The following is a 17717-nucleotide window of genomic DNA, read 5'->3' on the forward strand; positions in this document are numbered from 1 at the left end:
GCAAACATATCTAACACATCAACCTCATCCTATTCCCCACCTTCACAACAACAATTCTGTAAGGTGAATTGGGCTGAGAGAGGGTGACTGGGCCAAGGTCACCCAGCTGGCTTTCATGGCGTAGGTGGGACTAGAACTCACAGTCTCCTGGTGATTGGCCCAAAGTCACTCAGCCAGTTTTCATGTGTAAGGGAGGACTAGAACTCACAGTCTCCTGGTGATTGGCCCAAAGTCACCAGGTGGCTTTCATGGCTAAGGCGGGACTAGAACTCACAGACTCCTGGTGATTGGCCCAAAGTCACTCAGCCACTTTTCATGTGTAAGGCAGGACTAGAACTCACAGTCTCCTGGTGATTGGCTCAAAGTCACTCAGCCATTTTCATGTGTAAGGCAGGACTAGAACTCACAGTCTCCTGGTGATTGGCTCAAAGTCACTCAGCCACTTTTCATGTGTAAGGCAGGACTAGAACTCACAGTCTCCTGGTGATTGCTCCAAAGTCACCAGCTGGCTTTCATGGCTAAGGCGGGACTAGAACACACAGCCTCCGGCTTTCCACCCCGGTGCCTTAATCATTAAACCATATTTAATCAATCCTCACTCTGCAATACTCTGAAAGTAATATTAGATCATCTGGTGTATTTTGATGTAGGTATTTGTAGATGTGTGGTGGCTTCTGGATAGACTTCTACAACAGTTTTATCCAGTGGTGGGATTCAAATAATTTAACAACCTGTTATCTGCCCTAATGAGTGGCTGGATGGGCGTGGCCATGGTGGGCGTGGCCACGGTACAGGTAGCACTCGGTCCCCTGCACCCCCTGGGAGCAAAAACGGGCTGTGGCGGGGGGACAAGCCCCCTACACCTCATTTTGGGCCTAGTAGGTCTCCCTGCAGCCTCCTGGGAGCAAAAACGGACCGCGGGGGGAGGGGGCACACACCCCGTGCCCCGCTTTGGCCCTAGTAGGTCTCCCTGAACTTACTTGGGAGCCACAATGGGGCATGTTGGACTCCTGGAAGGGGCAATGCGGGGAGGGGAAGGGCCAGCCAGCAAGTTAACAACCGGTTCGCCCGAACCGGTTCGAACCGGCTGAATCCCACCACTTTTTTTATCCATCCTACTTTGGGACACATCCCGCAAAGATCCTCGGGTCCTTTGCGAAGCGCGTAATCTTGAAAAAAGCTGAAGGGGGAAAGAAAAACTGACTGGCTAAAAGATGGATGGACTCCCGTTGTAGCAGCACCACAACTCCGCGGAGAGCTCTAAAAGGCCAAGCCGAAGACAGATCATCCGGGAGAGTGTCTACCTCTAACGGTTGCTAAGTGCTGACACTGACTGATGGCCCTTAAGCAGTCGACCGAAGGAGAAGTTCCCCCCTCCCTCCATATTTTTTTTTCCTGACCAAAAAATTAATGGAGAATTTTCGGCGGCCTTTCACGCTGGATCTGCTTCCCAGATATCTCTCATGGGCCGCGTTAAACAACGGAAGCTGCAGGAAGAGTGTGTACTGCGCGTTAACCCTTTATTTTGCATTTCTGACTGTTTTGTTTTCCAGGGTGTGGTTTCTTCTGCGGGGGGTGGGGTGGGGGGTGGACGCCTGTCATCTTTGGAAGCCGTACTAAGCCGAAGGCTTCCACACGCTGCCACTGAGTTGCTTTCGCTTCTGAGGTAACCGCGAGACATCGAATGCCTTTCCTCAACTGCCAGACAGAATCTCAGTCCTAAGATGGTTTCCCAAGGCCTGTTTCCAGTTCTTCTTTTTTTTTCCTCTTTGGTGTGAAACTGTCTCTCCTGTGCAGCACGCTGGCGGCTTGCGCAAATGGGCAGGCCGTAAATAATGGAAGCGGAACTCTAACGTGTGTCGAAAGAAATCCATCAGAAAAGAACCGGGAGGGACCTTGGAGGTCTTCTAGTCCAACCCCCTGCTCAAGCAAAAGACCCCGCACAAATTCAGACAAGTGGCTGTCCAGTCTCTTCTTTGCTCCCTAGGTCAGTGATGACGAACCTTTTCAGCATTGAGTGCCCAAACTGGAATGCGTGTGTATGTGGGTGCATGTGCCCGCACCGGAACACCAGAAACCTGAATACCAGCTAGCCGACACACAAATGCCTGTTTTTTGGCCTGGAAAACGGCCTAGAAATAGCCTGAAAAACGGCCTACTTTTTGGCTGTTTTCAGGCCGTTTTCCGGTGCTCCGGCATCCACGAAGACCAACTGGCCAGCGCGCCGGAAACCAGGAGCTGATGACGGCACATGTGCCCACAGAGAGGGCTCTGGTTGACACCTCTGGCATGCATGCCATAGGTTCGCCATCACGGCCCCAGGCCATCCGCCTGGTAAACTCGCAAGATTCGTTTTTCTCGCCATGTCCATATTTACAGCTGAACTAGACTGCGTTGTTTCTCTGTGTCTATATAATATATGTGGGTATACGCATACTTTTATACTTATTTATTTATTCTGTCATAGTTATGTAGTATATATTTGAGAGCTGTATGCAAACAAATTTCTTTTTAATATATGCCCATTAGTGTACATTCAAAGTTGCAATAAAGTATTCTATTCTATTCTATTCTATTCTATTCTATTCTATTCTATTCTGTTCTGTTCTGTTCTGTTCTGTTCTGTTCTGTTCTGTTCTGTTCTGTTCTATTCTATTCTATTCTATTCTATTCTATTCCATTCCATTCCATTCCATTCCCATTGTTCCATTCCATTCCATTCCATTCCATTCCATTCCCATTATTCTATTCTATTCTATTCTATTCTATTCTATTCTATTCTATTCTATTCTATTCCATTCCCATTATTCTATTCTATTCTATTCCATTCCATTCCATTCCATTCCATTCCATTCCATTCCATTCCATTTTCTATTCTATTCTATTCTATTCTATTCTATTCTATTCTATTCTATTCTATTCTATTCTATTCTATTCTATTCCATTCCATTCCACTTTCTATTCTATTCTATTCCATTTTATTCCATTCCCATTATTCTATTCTATTCTATTCTATTCTATTCTATTCTATTCTATTCTATTCTATTCTATTCCCATTATTCTATTCTATTCTATTCTATTCTATTCTATTCTATTCTATTCCATTTCCATTTTTCTATTCTATTCCATTCCATTCCATTCCATTCCATTCCATTCCATTCCATTTTCTATTCTATTCTATTCTATTCTATTCTATTCTATTCTATTCTATTCTATTCTATTCTATTCTATTCCATTCCATTCCATTCCATTCCATTTCATTCCATTCCATTTAATTAATTCTGTTCTTTTCTGTTCTGTTCCGTTCCGTTCTGTTCCGTTCCGTTCCATTCCATTCCACCTCTACTCTACTCTATTCTTAAAAAACCACCAATGATGAAGCAGCCATAACTTCTGGAGGCAAGCTAATTGTCCCACAGGCTAATTGTTCTCACTGTAGCAAATTTCTCTTTAATTCCAGGTTGCTTCTCTCCTTAGCCGAACCCAAATCCTGCAACCGTTCTTCATAGGTTTTTGTCTCCAGGCCTTTAATCCTCTTAGTTGCTTTTCTTTGTACTTTTTTTTCAAAGTCTCAACATCCTTTTTTTTTTGTAACGCGGTGACCAAAACTGGATGCCGTATTCCAGGTGTGGCCTTACTAAAGGCTTTATAAAGCGGTGCTAATACTTCACGTGATTTTGATGTTACACTTTATGTCTGTATAAGAATTCCGCCTCAGGAATATTGATTCCCACCAACCACTTCATACACCCATCTCTCTTTATTTGTGTGCCAGATACTTTCAGGGTAACTGGCAGCTAAGCCAGCCTACACAGTGAATATCGGAAAGGAGGTATTAAATTATCCTACTTCCTCTCGGACGTTCACGAGATTCAGTGAGAGAGGATGGAACTGAGGTAGCGATCACAAATGTTCAAATTTGCTGATCTTCGCTTCAATGAATTTCTGCCTTCCCAGCAGTGGGTGGAGTGTCCATTGTGGAGGAAATTAAAACCAAATTAGTAAAGGAGGACAGAGAGTCCTTGCCAACATGGGATGCAGGGAGCGAAATAGCTAAGAACACTCAAGAAGTTGCTTTTTTTTTAACCAGAAAGGCTGAAGAGATTTTTTCCCCCATTTCTGTAGTGCTGGATGACTTGGAACTGCCTGTCCAAATGGGATTCAATTCCATCTCCGCCATCCAGAAAAAAGGAAGAGAAGGAGGAGGAAAAGGAGGTGGAGAAAGGAGGAGGAGGAGGAGGAAGAAGAAAAAGAAGAAAATGGAGGAGGAGGAGAAAGAAGGAGGAGAAGGGAGGAGGAGGACGAAGAAGAAAAAGAAGAAAATGGAGGAGGAGGAGAAGGAGGAGGAGGAGGAGGAGGAGGAGAAAGAAGGAGGAGGAGGAAGGAGGAGGAGGGAGGAGGAGGGAGGAGGAGGAGGAAGAAGAAAAAGAAGAAAATGGAGGAGGAGGAGAAAGAAGGAGGAGAAGGGAGGAGGAGGACGAAGAAGAAAAAGAAGAAAATGGAGGAGGAGGAGGAGGAGGAGGAGGAGGAGGAGGAGAAAGAAGGAGGAGGAGGAAGGAGGAAGGAGGAGGAGGAGGAAGATGAGAAGGACTGTGGGGTCTTTGATGCTCTCTAAGCTTGATGGTTTTCTTGCAGATATTTCATTACCCAGCTAGGTAATGTCATCAGTCCTAGAAGGGAGTGGGGAGGAGGAGGAGGAGGAATTTCCTGACAGAATTATTAATCAGTGGAACGAATTATCTCCAGAAGTTATGGGTGCTCCATCACTGGAGATTTTCAAGAAGAAAATGAACAGACATTTGTCTGAAATGGTACTATAAGGTTCTCCTTCTTGAGCAGGGGGTTGGACAAGAACAGTAATGGCGAACCTTTTTGCCATCGCGTGCCAAAAATGGGGGGAGGGGAGCACGGGGGGGGGAGGGTGGTGCGCGCGCCCACACCCATAATTCTATGTGCCCTGCGCATGTGCACACAACACCCCCCTGCACTCCCCCCCCGCTTTTGGCCTAGTGGGCCCGGTAGGCCAGTTTTTTGCTCTCCTCATACTCCAGAGCCTTTCTAGGAGCCTGGGGAGAGCGAAAATAGCCTTCCCCACCCCCACCCGGAGGCCCTCCAGAAGCCGAAAACAGCCAACTTCCTGTGGAACCAGAGGTTGGCAAACAGGCTATTTCCGGCCTCCGGGGGTGTGTGGGGAAGGCCGTTCCCTCCCCCTCCCCAGGATCTTAGAAAGGCTCTGGAGCATGAGGAGAGCAAAAAACAGGCCTTCCCCACCCCTCCAGGCCCTCCAGAGGTAGGAAACAGCCTGTTTCCCTATTGCAGTTGGGCCCAGAAGGCCTGAAAATCAGCCGGTGCGTGCCAGAGCTGAGCTCGCGTGCCCACCAATATGGCTAAGCGTGCCACCTTTGGCACACGTGCCATAGGTTCACCATCACGGGACTAGAAGTTCCCCAAGGTCCCTTCCAACCCTGATATTCTGTTAAGACACAATTGTAGTGTTATTTTTTTTCTCCTTCACATTCTTGATTGTGCTGCGGATTGTTCTGAGAAGGTCATGAATTATTTAATTAAGTAAAGAGTTGAAGTTGAAAGGAAGTGCAATCTTTTTTCTTCTTCTTTTTTTTTTTTTTGGATGCAGAGAGTTTGTTCTTTCTTCCACGCCGAAATCCCAGGAAACTCGGTCTTAAGGCACGGAACAAGACCTGCATTTATTCCTGAACTTTTCCGTGAGCCGTTCTCTTACCTTGGCAAACCCCCTGTAGATTTGTTCCTACTTCAAAGTGAAAACTTTATATCTCCCTCTGGATGGGCTGACGTGTGGTTGCTGTCACTTTTATTTTATAACAAAAATTTGGGGACACATCCCGCTAATCCCCGGGTTGTGTTTTTTTCATTCTGGAGGGTTTGCGAACGTCTCCCAAATCCACAGATGGTGCCTTTGGTGCAAAAAAAATAAAATAAAAATATCAAATCTTTTTGGCTCTTGAAGTCTCCCAATGGATTTGAATAAAAAAGCTCATTCACGAAAGGACTCGTGGAAATAAGTGAGAGGACATTTCTAAAGACAATATTCTAGATCAGTGATGGCTAACCTTTTTGCCATTGCGTGCCGGGGAGGGGGACGGGGGTGTCGCGTGTGTGTGTGCCCACATCCATAACTCTATATGCCCTGCGCATGCACACGCGACCCCCCCCCCGCTCCTGGCATGTGATGGCCCAGTAGGCCCTTTTTTCTCTCACTTCCGGTGGGACCGGAAGGCCCGTTTTTTGCTGTCTCCAGCCTCCAGAGACTCTCTAGGAGTCTGGGGAGGCCAAAAATGGCATTCCACACCCCCCCGGAGGCCCCCCGGAGGCTGAAAATGGCCCATTTCCCAACTTCCGATCCCACTGGTAGTTGGCAAATGGGCTGTTTCTGGCTTCCCGAGGGCCTCCCGGGGGTGGGTGGGGAAGGCTGTTTTTGCCCTCCCCAGACTTCTAGATAGGGTCTGGAGCCACGTGAGAGAGAAAAACGGGCCTTCCCCACCACCATCCGAGGCCTTCCGGAGGCAGGAAACAGCCTGTTTCCCTACTTCTGGTGAGCCAAGAAAGCCTGAAAATCAGCTGGCCGGCACACACATGCGCACCAGAGCTGAGCTCGCGTGCCCACTGATGTGGCTACACGTGCCACCTGTGGCACGCGTGACATAGGTTCGCCATCACGGTTCTAGATGGAATATTTGGGGAATGGAAGGTTCCCGTAAATTTCAGGAATACAGAATCAGAATAGAGCTGGAAAGGGACCTTGGAGGTCTTCCAGTCCAGCCCGCTGCTCAAGCAGGAGATCCCATACCATTTCAGACAAGTGACTGTCCAGTTTCTTCTTTAAAAACCTCCTGTGATGAAACACCCACAACTTCTGAAGTGAACTTCTGTTCCACCGGTTAAATTCTCCTCATTGTTAGGAAGTTTCTCCTATAATCTCTCTAATAATAATCTCTTCTTGATTAGTTTCCATCCATTGTTTCTTGTCCTGCCCTCAGGGGCTTTGGAGAATAAGTTGACCCTCCCTCTTCTTTATGGCAGCCCCTCAAATACTGGACTACTGCTATTGTGTCACCTCTAATTCTTCTTTTCTTTAGACTTGCCCAACTCAAATCCTGCAACCCTTCTTCATACGTTTTAGTCTCCAGGCCGTTAATCATTTTAGTCGCTCTTCATCTCTTCATCCAACCTCTTGCTATTTGCCTATATTTCTTACGGTTGTGGGTTTCAAAGATTTTGTCTCCAAGAGAACACTCTTTTTGGGGAGGGGGTTATTAACTCTCCTACAGAGGGTCTCCTTTTGCATCTCTCATAAAATCATTGTCTACTGCAGAAGATTCGTTTTAGATCTTCGGCCTGTTTTTAGATTTCGGACTTCAGAGGATAATTAGAACTGCAGAAAAAACAATGGCTACCAACCTGCCTTCCATTGAGGACCTACAGTATATACTGCACGAATCAAAAAGAGGGCTGTAAAAATATTTACAGACCCCTCGCATCCTGGACATAAACTGTTTCAACTCATACCATCAAAACGACGCTATAGAGCACCGCACACCAGAACAACTAGACAGAAGAACAGTTTTTTTCCCAAACGCCATCACTCTGCTAAACAAATAATCCCCTCAGCACTGTCAAACTATTCACTAAGTTTACATTACTATTAATCTTCTCATCGTTCCCATCACCCATCTCCTTCCACTTATGACTGTATAGCAGTAACTTTGTTGCTTGTATCCTTACAATTTATTGTCGTGTCCCACTCCTCCGCTGACGGCCGGGTCAGGGAAATCCGAATCAGGCTTGCCTCTGCAGCTCTGCCCAAAGTCCTAGCAAAGTCCTCAGAGCAGGCAGGAGACCAGAAAGTGACTTCAGCAAGATAAGTTCGACTTTTGCCTGACTCAGAGACTGCCAGAAAGCAGATCCTTTATATAGGCCATGGGGTGTGGCTCCATGACTCAGCACTCATTAAGGCCTGCCCCTCCCTTCCTTCTGTTGCCTCCGCCTATCCAGCCTTCTGATGCGAGGGTCACACCAATCAGCAGCTGTTGGGAATAAACCCTCCTCAGGCTCACATGCTGTGGAGGAGGGGGAGGGGTCTAGCTGCTCCGTTTGCCTGGGCATGGAGTCAGGGCTGGGGCAGGGAGGTGCTCCTTCTTCTACAGTTTGTCTGGGCATGGAGCCAGGACTGGGGCCGGAAGGCATACATTCTTCCGTGTTCGGGAGCAGATAAGAAGGCCCCGGCTGCTCTGAGGGGGGCAAGACACAACATTTATATTGATTGTTTCCTAATATGATTTGATTGCTTATTTGTACCCTATGACTTTCATTAAGTGTTGTACCTTATGTTGTACCTTCTTGGTGAATGTATCTTTTCTTTTATGTACACTGAGAGCTTATGCACCAAAGACAAATTCCTTATGTGTCCAATCACACTTGGCCGATAAAAAATTCTATTCTATTCTATTCTATTCTATTCTATTCTATTCTATTCTATTCTACTCTACTCTACTCTACTCTACTCTACTCTACTCTACTCTACTCTACTCTACTCTACTCTACTCTACTCCACTCCACTCCACTCCACTCCACTCCACTCCACTCCACTCCACTCCACTCCACTCCACTCCATTCCATTCCATTCCATTCCATTCCATTCCATGTATTTAGAACATAGACTCATAAGGCTGGAAGGAACTTCAGAGGACTTCAAGTCCAACCCTCTGTTCAAGACCGATGACTATATACTATCCTGGCCAAATGGTTGTCTAGTCTATTTTGGAAAACCTTCTGTGTTAGAACATCCACAAACTCTGGAGGCAAACTGTTCCACTAATTAATTGTTCTCCCTGTCCGGAAATTTCTCCTTAGTTCTAGGTTGCTTCTCTCTTTAATGAACATAAAATATAGAATGATAAATTTGGAAGGGACCTTGGAGGTCCTCCTCCTCCTCCTCCTCCCCGCTCCTCCATGATGATGGTACCTAATTAAATAATGAAATGTCTGCATTTTTCACACGACCGTTGCAGCATCCCCATGGTCACAGGATCAAAATTCAGAAGCTTTGCAACTGGCATGTATTTATGACGGTTCCAGTGTCTTTCCCCCCACCCCCGGTGGTCATGTGATCCCCTTTTGCGACCGGCAAAGTCGATGGGGAAGCCGGTTTCACTTAAAGACCGTGAGACTAACTTCGCAACTGCCACGGTTCACTGAACGACAATGGCAAGACAGGCCGTGAACTGAAGCAAAGCTCCCTGAACCACCGTCTCCCTTAGCAGCGCAAATTTTGGACTCGGCCGCGATCGTAAGTCGAGGACTTCCTGTTACTCCCAAAAGCCAACGTGGCAATCGTGCTCACGCAATGAATGTTGTACATTAAAAAAATAAAAGCGGAGTTTCGAGCACCTGGTTGCAGTAAGGAAAGAATATGAGCCCATCAAAAAGAAATACCAGCTTTGCGATTTCTTGTACCACAGGTCACCAAATAAATGGGATTTAAGAGATCTAACGGTTGGGATGAGTGTATTAAGTTGTCAGTTGAAACAACGTTTGACGGTCGCTGAGAGTCAATGCTGCACGTATCTTTTGGACAAAACAATGCAAGAGAGAGAAAAGGGAAATAATATCTGTTTCTGTATTTTATCAACCTTTAAGACAAAGTTTTCCAACCTTGGCAACTATTGTGACCCAGGCCCAAGTAATAGTATTAGATGCAATCAGTTCAAAAACAAACAGACTTTATTAGAACAGCTAAGAATTAACTCATTCTCAGTGTGGTCCAAACTAAATCAAAACAAATTCTTCCTAACACAATTCTTCAGACTTATCACCAATTAGGCAAACTGCCAAAGGCCTTTCTTGGCAAAAGTTCAGAAGACACCGATATGAAACAAATGCAAGAAGATGAAGCTATCAACATTGTTTTCCGACAAAGAGCCCAAATGCCATTGCTGGTCTTTTAAGCCTTATGGGAGGGGCCAATCATCTCTTGTCCCTACTCCCGAGTCATCCTCTTTGCTTGAGCTGCTCTTGCCTTCTGGCAACTCTTCTCATGCGTGCATTAGGAACAGGCTCCTCCTGTTCCTCTGCCTCACTACTGTCAGCCTCTGGATCACTCTCCGATGGCCCTGGCCCCACCTCTGCCTCCGACGCAGAGCCCTCATCCGGGCCTTCCCCAGCCTCCAGGACTGGCCCATGTTCTTCCTCAGCCTCATCACTGTCCGACTCCACTGCCAGCTCCACAGGCTGCTGGCGGACCACAACAGCAACTTTAAGATGCGTGGCCTTCAACTCCCAGAATTCCGCAGCCTTCAAGCTGGCTGGGGGATTCTGGGAGTTGAAGTCCCCTCCTCTTAAAGTTGGCAATGTCTGAAAATTCTGCTTTACATAACATACACCATTCATCAATCTTGACAACTTCTACATTTTATCGGTACGATTCAGGGGTGAAATCCTCCCAGTTCTGACTGGATCTTGCGATCCAGTAGCGATCGTGACCAGTGGTTTGGCGATCCAGTAGCAATTGCCGAACCACCAGTGATGCTTGTGGCCCGGGTGTCATTACTTGCTGATTTTAACCAGGAAGTAATGTGTTTTTTATCTTCTGCGCATGCACAGAAGATCTGCGCGTGAATGTGATGCATGTGGGGGGCGTCTGGACTTCCGAACTCATAAGGAAGGTGAGTAGATTTCACCCTTGGTACGATTCTATATCTGAGCCTCTGTGGCTCAGACTGGTAAGACAGTCTGTTATTAACAGCAGCTGCTTGCAATTACTGCAGGTTCTAGTCCCACCAGGCCCAAGGTTGACTCAACCTTCCATCCTTTATAAGGTAGGTAAAATGAGGACCCAGATTGTTGGGGGCAATAAGTTGACTTTGTATATAATATACAAATGGATGAAGACTATTGCTTGACATAGTGTAAGCCGCCCTGAGTCTTCGGAGAAGGGCGGGATATAAATGCAAATAAAATAAAAAAATAAATTAAAAGCATCCATGTTCAAATCACAAGGTTATATATATCAAAAATCACATCTCCTTAAGTAAGGTTATTCAGACTATTGAAAGAAGGTTTTTAGGAGCAGAGGTTAAAAAAATAATAATTTTGTACACACTTAACAACTGCCTTGCTTAGCAACAGAACTGATGGACCCAACTCTGGTTGTTAAGTCAAGGGCTATGTAAGTTAAGGAAATGTCCTTTGGAACAATGTCTAGTTTAATGAAAAGAAGGCCTGGGGGAGACATGATAGTGATCTTCCAGTATTTGAGGGGCTGCCCCAAAGAAGAGGGAGTCAAGCTATTCTCCAAAGCACCTGAGGGTAGAACAAGAAGCAACGGGCGGAACCTAATCAAGGAGAGAAGCAACCTAGAACTAAGGTGAAATTTCTTAACAGAGAGAACAATTAACCAGTGGAACAGCTTGTCTCCGGAAGTTGTGGGTGCTTCATCACTGGAGGTTTTTAAGAAGAGATTGGACTACAGTTTGTCTCAAATGGTCTAGGGTCTCCCGCTTGAACAGGGGGTTGAACTAGAAGACCTCCAAGGTCCTTACCAGCTCTATTCTGATTGATTGATTGATTGATGCTCCTGAAATGTAAAATTCTTCTGCCAAGTTGGTTAGATCCACAAACAGGAGCAAAAGTCTGTTCGCAGGATCCATTCTCGATCAGTTCCCGGTACCAGAGGTTTTTTGTCTTCTGGGCTATTGTTTGCTTGTAAGTTGCAAAATTGAATGTGTATTCATTGCAGTGTGTGGCTGTCGATGAGGTCAGGTCTCATGAGTTAGTAGCCTCACACTGCAAGGAACAAGGACATAACATTCAATTTTGCAGCTACGGTAATAAGATTGTTGGACGAGCTGGTACAAAAACAGCCAGAGACGTGATTGAAGCCTGGGAAACGAGCCCCTGTCAGTCAATAGGAGTGCTGATTTACCACCAGCTTATCAAGTACTTGAGGGACGCGGTGGCTCAGTGGCAAAGACGCTGACCTTGTCGATCGAAAGATCGGCAGTTCAGCGGTTCGAATCCCTAGTGCCGCGTAACGGGGTGATCTCCCGTTACTTGTCCCTGCTTCTGCCAACCTAGCAAGTAAAAAATGCAAGTAGAAAAAATAGGGACCACCTTTGGTGGGAAGGGAACAGCGTTCCGTGCGCCTTTGGCATTGAGTCATGCCAGCCACATGACCACGGAGATGTCTTTGGACAGCGCTGGCTCTTTGGCTTTGAAACGGAGATGAACACCGCCCCCTAGAGTTGGGAACGACTAGCACATATATGCAAGTTGAACCTTTACCTTTACCAAGTACTTAGGAGGGCAGGTCTTGGCAGCACACGGAAACAACAGCCAGCGACTGAATAGCCGGCCATCAAAACCCCAATCAACAGCTAAAAAAGGGGGAACACACAACAGGCTCCATAAATACCACACACAGAACAGCTCAAAGCACACGCTCTGCTAGAGAGAAGTTCCCTGAAGATGGGCTCCAGCAATAGTCCAAAAGCGCAGAAGACAAAACTTCTAGTTTCAGTGGTCAGCCCAGGTTGGATCCTGCAACATTATCGTGTCCCAGGATAATTCGTTAAAGTCCATTTGTCCAACTTTTAGCAAAACCAACTTTTACTTTTGCAGTTTGGGGGAGAATGGTAAAATAAATGCAAAGGGTTTGTGATATGCAAATGTGGGGTCCCTCCCCCCTTTCTCTATATGGTGCATTTTTGTAAATATCGTAATTTGATTTTTCCTTGCTCCCTCGAATTAGAAAAGCCATTTCATCACCCATCTCCTCCACTTATGACTGTATGACTGTAACTTGTTTTATTTATTGTTTTATTTGTACCCTATGACTATCATTAAGTGTTGTACCTTATGACTCTTGAAGAACGTATCATTTCTTTTATGTACACTGAGAGCATATGCATCAAGACAAATTCCTTGTGTGTCCAATCACACTTGGCCAATAAAAAATTCTATTCTATTCTATTCTATTCTATTCTATTCTATTCTATTCTATTCTATTCTATTCTATTCTATTCTATTCTATTCTTTCTTTCTTTCCTCCTCATTCCTTCTCTTCCTTTCTCTCCCTCTTCCTTCCTTCCTTCCCCCCCTCCTTCCCCCCCTCTCTCTTTCCGTTATGATTCTTGATTCTATCTGTACCTTATGACTCTTGATGAACGTATCTTTTCTTTTATGTACACTGAGAGCATATGCACCAAGACAAATTCCTTCTGTGTCCAATCACACTTGGCCAATAAAAAATTCTATTCTATTCTATTCTATTCTATTCTATTCTATTCTATTCTATTCTATTCTATTCTATGACTATCATTAAGTGTTGTACCTTATGATTCTTGATGAAGGTATCTTTTCTTTTATGTACACTGAGAGCATATGCACCAAGACAAATTCCTTCTGTGTCCAATCACACTTGGCCAATAAAGAATTCTATTCTAATTTATAAGACATCCCCCGATAATAAGCCCAATTGAGCTTTTGAGCGCATGGCAATAAGGCCAAGCGCTTATTTCAGGGTTAAAAAAATATATAAGAAAGGGTATTATTTTCAGGGAAACACGGTGTACATAGACACACAAACACATGTCATACACATTATATTGTAGGAAGTTAGCAACCACCCGTCTCCTAGAAAAATGAAATATTCTAGGAAATATTAAAAAGGCAGAATGTTATATTTCCCTGGGTAAGAAATGGAGAAACATGTTTTTAGGCAGGAAGCAGACACACTCTTAATAGCCCCCCACCCTCCTTAATAGCCCAAAGCAGATCTTCGCACTTAAGAGATAAAGAGATAGCTAGGTCTATTCATAAGCAAATGCCCTCAACCAAGATCCAACAAAGGCAGGATTAGCCCTTTACCCATCTAGCAACAGAACACACTGCATGGCACCTGGGGAGATTGCATCACCCAGCAAGGCTCAACCAAGCTTGGGACTCAAAAGACAACCTACAAAGTTACCCCTGCATGGCCCCATGGGAATCTGACAGCCAATCAGAATATAAGCTCAAATTCAAAAACCCAAAGAGGGTATAAAACCCAGGCATTCTCAGCATCTCTGCCCATTTTTGCCCAGGACCTCAAAACCATGTGGTCCTATCCATCATTAAACCGTCTTTCCAAACAGCTTCCATGTTTCCAGTATCTTTCTCCCCACTTGGAACTGAACCCAGATGGACATTTCTTCCAACAATATACATACACATTATAGATTATGTGTGTGTGTGTGTGTTTATATATATATATATATATATATATATATATATATATATATATATATATATATATATATATATATGTATATATATATGCACATATGAATATGCATATGTCTATAGGAAGTCCTTGACTTACAATAGTTCACTTAGTGACCGTTCAAAGTTACAGCAGCACTGAAAATAGCGACCTATAGCCATTTTTCACACTTACGACCGTTGCAGCCTCCTCATGGTCTCGTGATCAAAATTCAGACGCTTGGCAACTGACTCATATTTATGACAGTTGCAGTGTCCCCCCGGGCTCATGCAAGTCCCCTTCAAATTTCTAGGTTCTATCATATTGCAAGATCTCAAATGGACAGCTAACATCAAAAACATCATTAAAAAAGGACAACAAAGAATGCTCTTTCTGCGCCAACTCAGGAAGCTCAAACTGCCCAAGGAGCTGCTGATTCAGTTCTACAGAGGAATTATTGAGTCTGTCATTTGCACCTCTATAACTGTCTGGTTCGGTTCTGCAACCCAACAAGAGAGACACAGACTTCAGAGGATAATTAGAACTGCAGAAAAAATAATTGCTACTAACCTGCCTTCCATTGAGGACCTGTATACTGCACGAATCAAGAAGAGGGCCGTGAAAATATTTGCAGATCCCTCACATCCTGGACATAAACTGTTTCAACTCCTACCCTCAAAACGACGCTATAGAGCACTGCACACCAGAACAACTAGACACAAGAACAGTTTTTTCCCGAAGGCCATCACTCTGCTAAACAAATAATTCCCTCAACACTGTCAAACTATTTACTGAATCTGCACTACTATTAATCTTCTCATCGTTCCCATCACCAATCTCTTTCCACTTATGACTGTATGACTATAACTTGTTGCTGGCAATCCTTATGATTTATATTGATATATTGACCATCAATTGTGTTGTAAATGTTGTACCTTGATGAACGTATCTTTTCTTTTATGTACACTGAGAGCGTATGCACCAAGACAAATTCCTTGTGTGTCCAATCACACTTGGCCAATAAAATTCTATTCTATTCTATTCTATTCTATTCTATTCTTTTGTGACCTTCTGACAAGCAAAGCCAGACGGGAAGCTAAATTCGCTTAATAACTCTGTGTCTAACTTAATGACGGGCCGTGGTTGGCTTAGCAACCGTGGCGAGAAAGGCCCAAAACTCACTGAACGAATGTCTCACTTGGCAACATAAATTTTGGGCTCAATTGTGGTCCTAAGTCGAGGACGACCTGTGTAGATGTATTTTTAACACAACCGTAACCACGCCAGGCCAAAACAGCAAGCCTTGTGTGATGCTGGAGAGACTAACAAGCAGGGAACAAGCGACACAACTCTTACTACTTCAGCTTCAACCGCAACAATACATGAGCACACAATAGATAGAAACTCAAGGTAAACCGCTCCAAACTTGATTGCAGAAAATATGACTTCAGCAACAGAATGGTCAATGGCTGGAATGCACTACCTGACTCTGTAGTTTCTTCCCCAAACCCCCAAAACTTTAAGCTTAGACTGCCTGCTGTTGACCTCACCCCATTCCTAAGAGGTCTGTAAGGGACGTGGAAAAGAGTACCTGCGGGCCTACCGTCCCTGTCCTAATATTCCTTTTTTACTTACTCTTTTCATGTATCCAAATCATGTTTATACTTTTACCTGTTATCTTATATATGATTGACAAAATAAAATAAATAAACTGTTGTTTTCTGTTTATTTATTTTAAAACCTGCCAGGGCCCCAAACTCATACAATTTCCTCATCAAACGTTCTATCTAATTTTTCGGGGTCCTGTAGAAATATAACCAAATCATCTGCAAAGGCTCTCAATATATAAATGTCTTTCTCAGTGGTGGGTTTCACATTATGGTACTACGGTTCGCCCTGCACACACGCACCCGGTTCGGGCACACGCCTGCCTTCCACACATGTGCCCGGGCTTCTGCGCATGCAATTTGCTCATGTGTACGCTTTCTGCGTATGCACCCGGCCATAAAAACGTGCCTAAATAGGACGCGCTACCGGTTCGGCGAACCGGTCTGAACCAGCCTCTAATATTTATACCCCTTGTTTCATCATCCTGTCTTAATATCTCTATTCAAGTCTTCTAAACTTCGTCTACAAGTCTTACGTTCTCAAATTAGATACGCCGGTCTCCTTCTTTTCATCGGCAAACCTTTTTAATCATCTCCAAAGAGATTTCCCTCAGCAGAAATGAAGGCATTCGTAAGGAATACACATTTCACAAAGATTCACTGAGCCGACAAAAATCGGATACCTGGCTCCATCACAGCAGGTTCAGGAACAACGAGGGCCAGAAACTCTGCGGATCTGTTTTCGGGGCCTTCTTCTCTTCTACTTTTGACGGCCGTGCAAAAAACCATTCTGAGAAAGAAAAGCAATGCATATTATTAGAACCCTCGGAAAGCACACAACAATTAAAACTCAGCAGTCTGTTTGCAAGCCAATGAGACACAAAATTAACCAATTAATTAGGAGGAGAAATAGCAGGCTGAATTTCCTTGGGCTGCCAATACTTTCTGGATTATTAAAGTTATTCAGGTTAATTGCCATCATCACCATCATCATCATCCATTGCATTGATGAGCTGTCAGATCAACCACTGGACAGTAGCAAGCCAAGCAGGAGATTTTTGAGTCTTGCAAAGAAATAAAATAGTAAATTATTCGAGTCAGCCAGAAATAACTATCTTAGATTAGGCAAGCACTCCAGCTGTTTATACGGTGGGAAAAAAATGTAGGTTTTTTTTTTTAAGGACTGTATCAGTATTAGGAATTCTGTGGAATACGAAGCCGACTTTCCAATTTTTAAAACGGAGGTTTTGAAGAAAAAGACTGGACAGCCACTTGTCTGAAATGATATAGGGTCCACTGCTTGAGCAGAGGTTTTTAGATTAACAGATTAACAGGGTTGGAAGGGACCTTGTAGGTCATCTAGTCCACCCCCCCCCCCCCGCCCCCGGTCGAAGCAGGAGACCTTACACCGTTTCTTGATCCAAGTCAGAATAAATCTCCTTTTCGATTTGGAAGGAATCCTAAACAGAACTGAGCACTAACTAACTACATAAAAATTTCAAGGATACGTTGCAATCAAACTTCCCAGGCATCACCCTCAATGAAGATGAAGCCACTGGGGTAGAATTTGTCCGAAGGAGAAAGCACAACTTGAAAAAAAATGTTTCTAAAGATCAGTGATTAAAGAAATTGTCATGAGAATTGCTTGGAAAGATTAGAAAATAGATTTATTGCGGGTGGGGGTGGGTGGGGGGTGGGGAAATGGAGCTGGCCACCAGCTGAAGAATTTCCTGCTGTTTGTGTCCTAGCTATGTGCGGAATTTCATTTTATTGGGGGGGGGGAAATAAATCAAATTGGCAGAGAACATACTTAATACTCTTCCTATTTTCTCCAC

The 17717-nt window shown here is 44.5% G+C and overlaps 1 protein-coding gene across 1 annotated transcript in view; it reads right to left on the reverse strand.

Annotated features, from left to right (window-relative positions):
- TENM4 (teneurin transmembrane protein 4) overlaps positions 1-17717 on the reverse strand; it is a 750531-nt gene that overhangs the window by 495663 nt on the left and 237151 nt on the right. The window contains exon 2 of the mRNA XM_058185522.1: positions 16566-16672. The gene's annotated coding sequence lies outside the window, so the exon portion shown is untranslated. The remainder of the gene's footprint in view (positions 1-16565; positions 16673-17717) is intronic.

The sequence above is a fragment of the Ahaetulla prasina genome, chromosome 5 (assembly GCF_028640845.1).
Source record: "Ahaetulla prasina isolate Xishuangbanna chromosome 5, ASM2864084v1, whole genome shotgun sequence".
NCBI classification, from domain to species: Eukaryota; Metazoa; Chordata; class Lepidosauria; order Squamata; family Colubridae; genus Ahaetulla; species Ahaetulla prasina.